This window comes from Choristoneura fumiferana, chromosome 9 (assembly GCF_025370935.1).
Source record: "Choristoneura fumiferana chromosome 9, NRCan_CFum_1, whole genome shotgun sequence".
NCBI classification, from domain to species: Eukaryota; Metazoa; Arthropoda; class Insecta; order Lepidoptera; family Tortricidae; genus Choristoneura; species Choristoneura fumiferana.
In genome coordinates, this window is record NC_133480.1 from 14,984,280 (window position 1) to 14,994,316 (window position 10,037).

At 40.0% G+C, this 10,037-nt stretch overlaps 1 long non-coding RNA gene across 1 annotated transcript; it reads left to right on the plus strand.

Moving 5' to 3' along the window:
• Positions 1-531: 531 nt before the first annotated feature.
• Positions 532-4,333, plus strand: LOC141430860 (uncharacterized). Its single transcript, XR_012451668.1, has 3 exons — positions 532-571; positions 3,486-3,515; positions 3,958-4,333. It is a non-coding gene; the product is annotated as an uncharacterized lncRNA (long non-coding RNA).
• Positions 4,334-10,037: the final 5,704 nt, after the last annotated feature.

Sequence of the window (10,037 nt, forward strand, 5' to 3'; positions counted from 1 at the left end):
CATAGAACAATGGGATTTCTAGAGCACCAGAGTTATATACCTTCCACATCAGGGCATAGGCTGCCGCTCAGAATGAAAGGGCTCGGGTCGTAGTTTCTACACTAGCCAAGTGTACGAGGGCTGCCTTTTAAGTTCTGTCACTTTTATCCGTCAAATAAAATTAATCAATAGATAGTACGAGAGCCCCTAAGCCCCTGTTAAACCATGCATTGATTAATTTAATGTGATAAATATCTGTGATGCCGTCTCTGTTTGTTTTCTCCGAATAGACGGAGACGGCATCACATTTATCTTTCAAATAAAATGTATCCATTAGTAAAACAGGCTCTAAATAGAGTATTTTTTACCCAAGAAACTACTCAAGTTTAAGCGTTTTCTAAATATTCTTGTTCTAAATCCCACAAACCTATTTCCAGATACCATCATGTCAAAGTCATGCATTTGCTGTAAAACCTGTGCAGTAAAGTTTTACGATTTCCTTTGTTTTATGTGTTCAAGGTTATAATACAAACACAATTCCAACAATAAGGCCACTATTGCATAAAATGGCAAGTGATTGTACATAGTAAAGGTAGCAAAATATTTTTAAATCGAGATAACTTTATAGAATAATAGAGAAGGAAATGGAGGTTTTTTGTGTCTATGAGTGGTATTCTAAAGTATATTAAGAATCGGTTAAAAATACAGCTTGACGATTTTTCGTACAATCAGCAGTAGAAGTAGAGAGTTATGGTGTTCAAAATAATCTTAACACTGTCTTATTACCTTGGCACTAGAATCGTATGTAAGATCATTGTGAGTACCTTAACCGCTTCCACTAATCCACGCCGTTCACGCGTAATCCACTTCTGCTGCTGACTATAATAATAATTTTCCTACAATAAAGTAAGTCCTTGGCATGGCCGGTTTTAGAATACGCCGGAGCCATCTCTTCCCGTGGGTGCCATTAAAGGCGACTAAAGGACCTGATCTGAACAGCGCTTCTCAATTCATCATCATCTTCATCATGTCAGCCGAAAGGCGTCCACTGCTGAGCAGCGATTGTTCTCATGTTACCAAAAGTTACTGGCTTAATAAACTTTGAATTCAATTTATAAAAAAAAAACTAAACAACACTGAAATTTCCAATTCAAATTCCAAATTCAAAAGTCCCGTTCCCTGTACGCTGGCACTTGAACAAAAGACTCGATATCGAATCGACACGCGAGCAAAGCATGCGATCGAATGCAGTCGTGGATTGATTTAGTGGGGAAGGGGTCGGCGAACTAGGGAGGAGAAGGCTTTGTTTTTTACTAGTTGTCGCAGGTGCAAACCATTAGAACCAGCAATTGAATTTAAATTTCGGGATTTTACTAAACTAGGTATTACTTAAGCTCTTATGAGAACATAATTTGAAAAATTACAAAATTGAACGGTTATAATAATTATAATCTTCTTATAGTTAAGTAATCGCAATTAGATTCCAAAAATAAATATAAAATATTAGTTTTGCTCAGTTTGCCAGTATTGCTGTTACTCATAAAATGTCCCATTATAATTTGTTTGCTTGATAAGGCTTATATTACAATGGGTAGATATTACAATTAAGTTTTACATTATCTGCTTGAATAAGCATGTAAAGTATTAAATAAAAAGTCATATTTTGTTATATTATTAAGACTCCGTCGCCATATAACCAAGCAGACCCACGGCAAGTATTCCCAGCATGCTGGAATGCAACAGCGCTATCGCCTTTGTCTATGGGGGTGTATTTGCTGATAAAACTGCGACCTCTGTTGATTTATTAGTTCCATGTTAGTGCCACTTCGTTTGATAGCTGAATGGTATTACCATACACAAGTGTAACGCAGCACGAAAGAGTAAAATGAGTTTAGAAAAGCATGGCGACATTGGTTTTGGCACCAATCGGGTATTATGGCAAGAGTGATCAGGATCACTATCGTGATCAAAGTGAAAAAAGCCGTGGTGGCCGAGTGGTTTGACCTATGACCTCGCAAGCAGAGGATCGTGGGTTCAAACCCCGAATTGCGAAACTGAAGTGGCAGTGTGCGGGGCACATTGCTCGCAGGACTGATGGCCGATGGGAAGATGGAGCGACGACCTGGTTAAGATCGCGGGATCGCGGTGGATGCAGTAAGCACAAGACCGACCTGAGTAGAGAGCCTTGGGGAGTCCTATGTCCAGCAGTGGACGTCATTCGGCTGACATGATGATGATGATGATGATGAAAAATATTTTAATTCGATTAAAAAATAAGTTTTGAATGGAAATTGAGTCACAAGAAGACTCTTTATCTCCTTAATTATTAATTTTGTTTTCGAATTTCAATGTTTTTCCAATTGTGTCGTAATAGTTAATAAATCAGTTACCTTAATTTGGGTTAAATTGTATTACAGCAATTATTATAACACTTGTATATCAAGTGGACTTGTTCTGGCTGAAAACTATGATGGTGATGGCGATATATTGCAATATCGAAAATACAAACTGAGACCATACATAATACAAAAAATCCTCAGTAATCCGTGCTGCGTGCTATAACCCCTACACCACTGCTGGACACGTTTGTCTCTTTTTCTGGTTTTTCTGTGCATCCATGTCTCCGTTTGTATTTTCGATATGGTTTCACGGGATACCCGTAACCCCCGCCGCGCCGTCGTAACAAATTTGGAGTTGAAGTTAAAAATACAAAAATACTCCAAAAAACCAATCATGATATTATTGCCAATTAGTCTTGTTAGTTTAAGCCAGGCATTTCTACCCGCAGACAACGCTAAACGCCACACTATTACAAGAACCTATCAAGGGTCAAACAATCTGCGACTATTAGGTGTGCGTGCACTTAACATCGACTATTCTGCTAATGGCGGTGTTTCTATTAGCTTTTATTGTTTCTGCCCTCTTTTCCTTATTACTTGTTTTGTTTTCGATGTCGGAATCACGCGTTGAGATCGTAAGGGTCGGATGTGGCCGAAGGTTTCGGATAGCTTCATCTGGAATAGGGTATGCAAGGGTAAGGTTGCGCGAATTTTTATCGCATTAGACAATTTAAAAAAATACAAGTATTTATACCTGTGACATAAATTTTGTTCTTCATTCTTCGGCCCCTTGGTATCCAATGGTGGGTCATTGATGTGTTGCCGGCCTTTAAAGAAAGTTTTTTTCAAGATTTTGTTTAGTTTGCCCTGTTTGTTTACTTATATTTATTTGGGTCAAATCTTTGAAGCTAATTTTGACTCACTTCCAGTGTTTGGATTGACTTGATATAAATCTAGTGACAATATATGGAAACCAGAAGCTAGACCAACAAGATGTAATGACCACCGTCTCCGTAGGACACTCCTCAATGGTTAATGGCATCGACTTGAAAGCTAAGAAAATGTAGTTTAGATGACAATGCAAGTACCTACCTACAATCATCAAAAAGTACAGTCGGCAAAAGAAGCTTGTATTAAAAATATGTTTTAAGAAAAACTTATTTTCAGCCGTTGGATAGTTCTGCAGGATATAACTAGGTACAACCATATGAATCAGACCCTTGAAACAACCAGATTTAATCGAGTGAACGAAACTGTCGATTTATGCTACCATACCAACGCTGCCAGGCCGTGGAGAGGCCATTACCTATGTCGGTAACACGTATTAATGATGATTTTATTCCAGCAGCCATTTTGTATTTCGTTTATAGGTTATTGTGTTGTGACAGTTGGGGTTTTATTTGGGTCTATGATTTGGGTAATAACGATTATTTGGTTGAAATGTATGACGTTTTTTTTTATTTAATCAAACGGCACATGCTAATACACTAAATTTTGGTATCGCCAAACTGTTACCAGTTTGTTGGCGATAAAACGCTCAATACATTTATTGAATCATGCACCAAACAAAACAGTTCACAGCTAAAAACTGACATGCACAAAATACCTACTTACATTTTTTACATATTTTTTCTAAAAGGTTTGCGGCGCTTGCTTTCGAGACAATGGGTCCATGGTCGGAAGACACAAAAAAAATTATCAAGGACTTATCTACTCGTCTGGTTTTGGCCTCAGGTGACCCCAGGGCTGGCGCTTACCTCTCGCAAAGATTAGGAATAACAGTTCAGAGAGGTAAGGCTGCCAGTGTCTTGGGGTCAATGCCAGGGGCAGAAAATTTGGATGACGTTTTTATTTTGTAACATAGTTTAGTTTATAAATAGTTTTAGTCTTGGATGTTAGATAGTATTTATTGTACACAATATTGTAGGATAGGAATTCATGAATTTGTTATATTGAATAAATGTCGAATATAAAAAAAAAGGTTTGTTTTCAGTCTCTTTTTTAGGACCGGTTTACTACACTTAGGTTTGTCTCTTAACCACCCTATTTCGTTGCGCAGCACTGCGTCGATACCTAAGACCTAATGTGGTTGTACCCAAGAAAACATTTTACATTTCCTTTTACGATATTAACCGACGAATAATAAATTGGATACTGAGCCAATAAACCGTAGATAAACGTTGCCCGGAACTCTTACGATGTCGTCACTCCACCTGGTGGAAGGCTTCCCAACTCTTCGTCTTCCAGTTCGTGGTCGCCACTCCAGTTTCTCCCTCAACGATTGCTTCGGCGCAGTACGCTCTGTCCTTTTTGTTACGGCGTGGAAAATGCATCTGAAATTTCCCACCGTTCAGGTAAAGAGATTATCGAGGATACCTTCCTAGTTAACTAGCGTCTCTGAGTCAGCAACTAATTAAGCTTGTGGACAGTTACGTTAATTTCAGGAGAATGGGCCAAGGGTAAGTGCAAGGAAGGTCAGAAGTGTCGTGTGCTAAAGTAGAGTGATACTGCAGACCGTGCGGACAGCACAGTCAGCATAGAGTTACTAGATATGACCTATAAAAAATGGAGCTATATTAATACGGAATGTTTTAGAATTTTGTGTGTTTCATTTCATTTTAAAACACTTTACAGGGTCAACCTTTCTCCATCACATCTTGTATGAGTAACTACTGTGTTATCTCAAATGCCGTGTATCATCATCATCATCAGCCTACAGCAGTCCACTGCTGGACATAGGCCTCTTCCATGGCGCGCCACAACACTCTGTCTTCAGCCCCTCGCATCCATCCGCCGCCAGCGATCCTCTTAAGGTCATCCGTCCACCGTGCCTCAGGACTGCCGTGTATAAGATTTCAGAAAAGATCGGAAAACTGAAATGAGGAGATACGTAGAAGAACAGGGGTCACCAACATAGCCAAGCGAATTAGCTCGTTGAAGTGGCAATGGGCAGGCCATATAGCACGGAGAACAGATGGTCGTTGGGGCCGAAAAGTTCTCGAGTGGAGACCGCGGATCGGCAAGCGCAGCGTAGAACGTCCACCAACGAGATGGACGGACGACGTGGTTAAAGCCGCGGGTTCACGGTGGATGCAGGCCGCTGCCAACCGAATCGACTGGAGGTCTATGGGGGAGGCCTATGTCCAATAGTGGACGTCCTGCGGCTGAGATGATGATGATGAGGAAAACTGATTTCTACAAAGAAGCAATTAAAGCCCGGTTCACATTTACGTGTCGTGTTGTGTCGTAATGCTCTCTGTCTCTCTCTCTCTATGCTTATGATGCGACACAACACAAGCCGTCACAACATATTGTATCAGATGAATGTGAACGCAACCATATAAAATTATGAAACCGATAACGTTCTGATGCGTCACGACACAACACGATAGATAAATGCGAACCGGGCTTAAGGTTTCTGTAGCAGACTAATGGCGCTAGTGAAGTGACGTTTGTTTGACAACTTTGACACGTTTGTGATTGGGTTAAATTTGTAATAAATGAGTCAATCGCAAGACTCTAACGTCAAAGGACTTCACGACACTAACGCTATTAAGCTACATTTCGGAATGAAATGAAATTAAATTTATTTGCGGTAAATGTATAGTACATTTAAGTTAGGTATATGATGTTATAGGATTTTTTGTTTCATTTTGACTGTATAAATTCATGCAATAATTTTATTTTTGATAGTTTAAAAAAAAATCTGGTAGTTTAAAAAAAATGACGTGTAAAAGTGCCATTGCGGCTATTTAACTGAATAAATCATTTGAATTTTGAATTTTTTGAATTTTTGAATTTTGTATTTGAATTGATACATGCAGCAATGCAACAATAAGAACTCCCTAGTTTGTATCAAAAGATTCTAAGCAGTTGACATCATTCATTATATAGACTTATATAATCAAGAATATAATATTAAGAATTAATTTCATAATAATTAAAATGTATACAATATGTCAGTTATAATTTCGAAAATACAAACTGAGACATGGATGCACAGAAAAACAAGAAAAGAGACCAGCGCTGGGAATCGAACCCAGGTCCTCAGCAATCCGTGCTGCGTGCTATAACCCCTACACCACCGCTGGACAGGAATTTAGACACGAATTTTTCCTATGCATACATATCTCAGGTTGCTTATTTCTACTACGCTACTTATGCAGCAGCACTAGCGACATCTATGTTTTCGCTCTCATCGAGAGACGTCACATTCTATCGGAACCAACCGCTCACCCAGACAAGAGATGTCGCTACTAAGCAATCAAATTATGATTGGTTATTTGGAGTCTTTTTTATTTTTTTTTCAACTCCAAATTTGTTACTTTTACGGGTATCCCGTGAAACCATATCGAAAATACAAACTGAGACATGGATGCACAGAAAAACCAGAAAAAGAGACCAGCGCTGGGAATCGAACCCAGAAATAAGCAACCTGAGATATGTATGCATAGGAAAAATTCGTGTCTAAATTCCTGTCCAGCGGTGGTGTAGGGGTTATAGCACGCAGCACGGATTGCTGAGGACCTGGGTTCGATTCCCAGCGCTGGTCTCTTTTTTCTGGTTTTTCTGTGCATCCATGTCTCAGTTTGTATTTTCGATATGGTTTCACGGGATACCCGTAACAGTAACAAATTTGGAGTTGGAATAAAAATACAAAAAGACTCCAAGTAACCAATCATAATTTGATTGCTTAGTAGCGACATCTCTTGTCTGGGTGAGCGGTTGGTTCCGATAGAATGTGACGTCTCTCGATGAGAGCGAAAACATAGATGTCGCTAGTGCTGCTGCATAAGTAGCGTAGTAGAAATAAGCAACCTGAGATATGTATGCATAGGAAAATTCGTGTCTAAATTCCTGTCCAGCGGTGGTGTAGGGGTTATAGCACGCAGCACGGATTGCTGAGGACCTGGGTTCGATTCCCAGCGCTGGTCTCTTTTTCTGGTTTTTCTGTGCATCCATGTCTCAGTTTGTATTTTCGATATGGTTTCACGGGATACCCGTAAAAGTAACAAATTTGGAGTTGAAATAAAAAATACAAAAAGACTCCAAATAACCAATCATAGTTATAATTTAGTTAAGAATGGAAACATGGAAAGTCCTTTTTCGATTATGATGGTTTCTCATGTGGGGGTTTTGAGAGACGAACAATTTCAAAGGCTTTTTTTTATGTAGCCTGTATTATGTTCCACTACTGGGCAAAGGGCTCCCCTTTCCTCCGCCACTCTTCCCTGTCCTGTGAAAGCACCTGCCAATCGAGCTGAAAAATGCTCAGGTCGTCCGCCATCTCCTCTTGGGTCTGCCTCTGCTCCTATGCCCATCCCTCGGTTCCGATTCAGTTATGATTCGTGCCCATCGGTCCGGGTGCATGCGGCAGACATGTCCGGCCCAGTCCCCCTTCAGCTTGGCGGCTTTAATAGGCCTTATGTCAGAGAAAACACTTTTTATATTTTTGAGTTTTATGTCTAACGAAACTCGTTCGCCCAGGTGCTGTAATTAAAACTAGATTAAAGCCACTTCCAGTATCACTATGCATGATAGCTGTACTCGGACATAATGGAGTGATAATAGCATCGTGTCATTGCAGTAAATGAGTTACAGACAGTAGTGGCGCAGTAAAAAGTTTAGACCGGGGAGCGCTGCTTGGAACCTTACGTCGTTAGGACATAAATATTTGTAGAACTGTGTTAGTAAAAAGCTGGCTGAGCGTGACCCCGAGGGGTCCGTACTATAATTTGTATGTGTCTTTGAATAATTATTCAGTGTTAGCAGAGCCCCTCTCCTAAGCAAAATGTACGCAGTGTGGGGTCATTTTAGATGGTTGATACAGACAGACATAAAAAATCAGACTTATCTTATTAGTTGTGTTATACGAGAAAGAGTTAGGTATATTAGTTGTATGGTATGGTATGTGGTCGATGTGGCTTGCAAAATCGAACTTGGTCTTGAAAATCCGGTTACATAAAGCGCAGTGAATTAAAAAAAAGTTAAGTTAAGTAGTAAGTAGTGAAGGTAGAGAGTTACCTTCACACTAAATTTTAAGTTTCTAGGACAAAAGGACACGTCCGTTCGTCTGTCAAGACTTTTTTGTCAGGAACGTATGATGCTGAAATTAATACTCAAATCTACCTGCTACCATTTGAAGCAGTGAAAAATCAAACTTCTAAGTCAACGCTCAAAGCGCCGTGTCTACACGGTATTGTTAAAAAGCATTTAATCTTCTTATATTTTATATTAAAAAAAAACTTTACATCTGGCCAGTAACTTTTGAATCTATTGATATAACGATCCGATATTTACGAAGAAAAAACTAATTCCAAAATTTATTCAAAAAGTATCCCGCGGCGTTCCAATTTCAAAATCATCGTTCGAAATTCAAAACGCGCCGCACTTGTCGGCAAGTGATGCGTGGTCACGGGTCGAGTCAAGTGTATCTTGAATATGCCCTCGTTGATATGGAATTGTAGCCTTTAAAACTGATAAGATAGAATCGAGAATGGATTGAACATTTTGAAGTAGATGTTACGCAAAATGAACATATAGTCGCGACTTTTTTTGCGAGTTATTCAGATCTAGCCAATATTTTGTACAGGCTGTTGTTTTTTCTTTTGTACCAATTGCTTTTAAATAGGATGGTACATAAAGGTCTAACCAAGTAGGTCACCAATCAGTTGCGCGCTTAACCCCGAAGGATTGCTCATGAATCAGTAAAATATATTTATTTTTATTTTATTACTTTCGGACAAAAGATAAATGCCTACGTAAAAAAAACCTAATGCTAGGTAGGTACAGCTAAGTAAATTGCAGTTCATTGATCAAACACCTCCCCAGAGTTAGATGTTAATCCACCTAATAAGCATTTCAACATGAGCCGCAAGACGTTCACTCTTGAAATAAGTTTTGCTCAAAATTTCATTTTTAATATAAGTTTTTTTCTGACTGTACTTTTTGTTGACTGTACTTGTGTTGTCACCCAAACTACATTTGCAACCTACCAAATTCCAAGCTGAAGAGCTCTGTCCTGCGGAGACGATCCAGGCCGGACTACTAGGATAACACTACCAGATGCAGGTCAGTGGTAGCTTGTGCAAGGTCCGCCCGGATTGCTACCACCATCTTGCTCGCTAATCCTGCCGTGAAACAGCTGCTTGCACTGTTGTGTTTCGGCGTGGAGAGTAAGACAGCCGGTGAAATTACTGGCACTGAGGTATCCCATCTTAGGCTCTAGGTTGCAACGCATCTGCAATCCCCCTGGTGTTGCAGGTGTCTATGGGCGGTGGTGATCTCTTATCATCAGGAGACCCACTTGCTCGTTTGCCATCCAGTTGAACAAAAAAAAAAAGAAAAAGATTATTGTCATCATCATCATCCAGCCTATATACGTCCCACTGCTGGCACAGGCCTCCTCTCAGAACAAGAGGGCTTGGGCCACAGTTCCCACGCGGGCCAGTGGGGATTGGGACTTCAGACGCACCATTGAATTGTTTCGCAGGTTTGTGCAGGTTTCCTCACGATGTTTTCCTTCACCGCAAAGCTCGTGGTAAATTTCAAATGTAATTTCGCACATTAATTTCGAAAAACTCAGAGGTGCGAGCCGGGGTTTGAACCCACGACCCTCTGCTTGAGAGGCGATAGGTCAAACCACTAGGCCACCGCGGTGTACCAGATTATTGTGTTGTCACGCAATTTACATAAGTATACCAAATTTCAATTAAATCC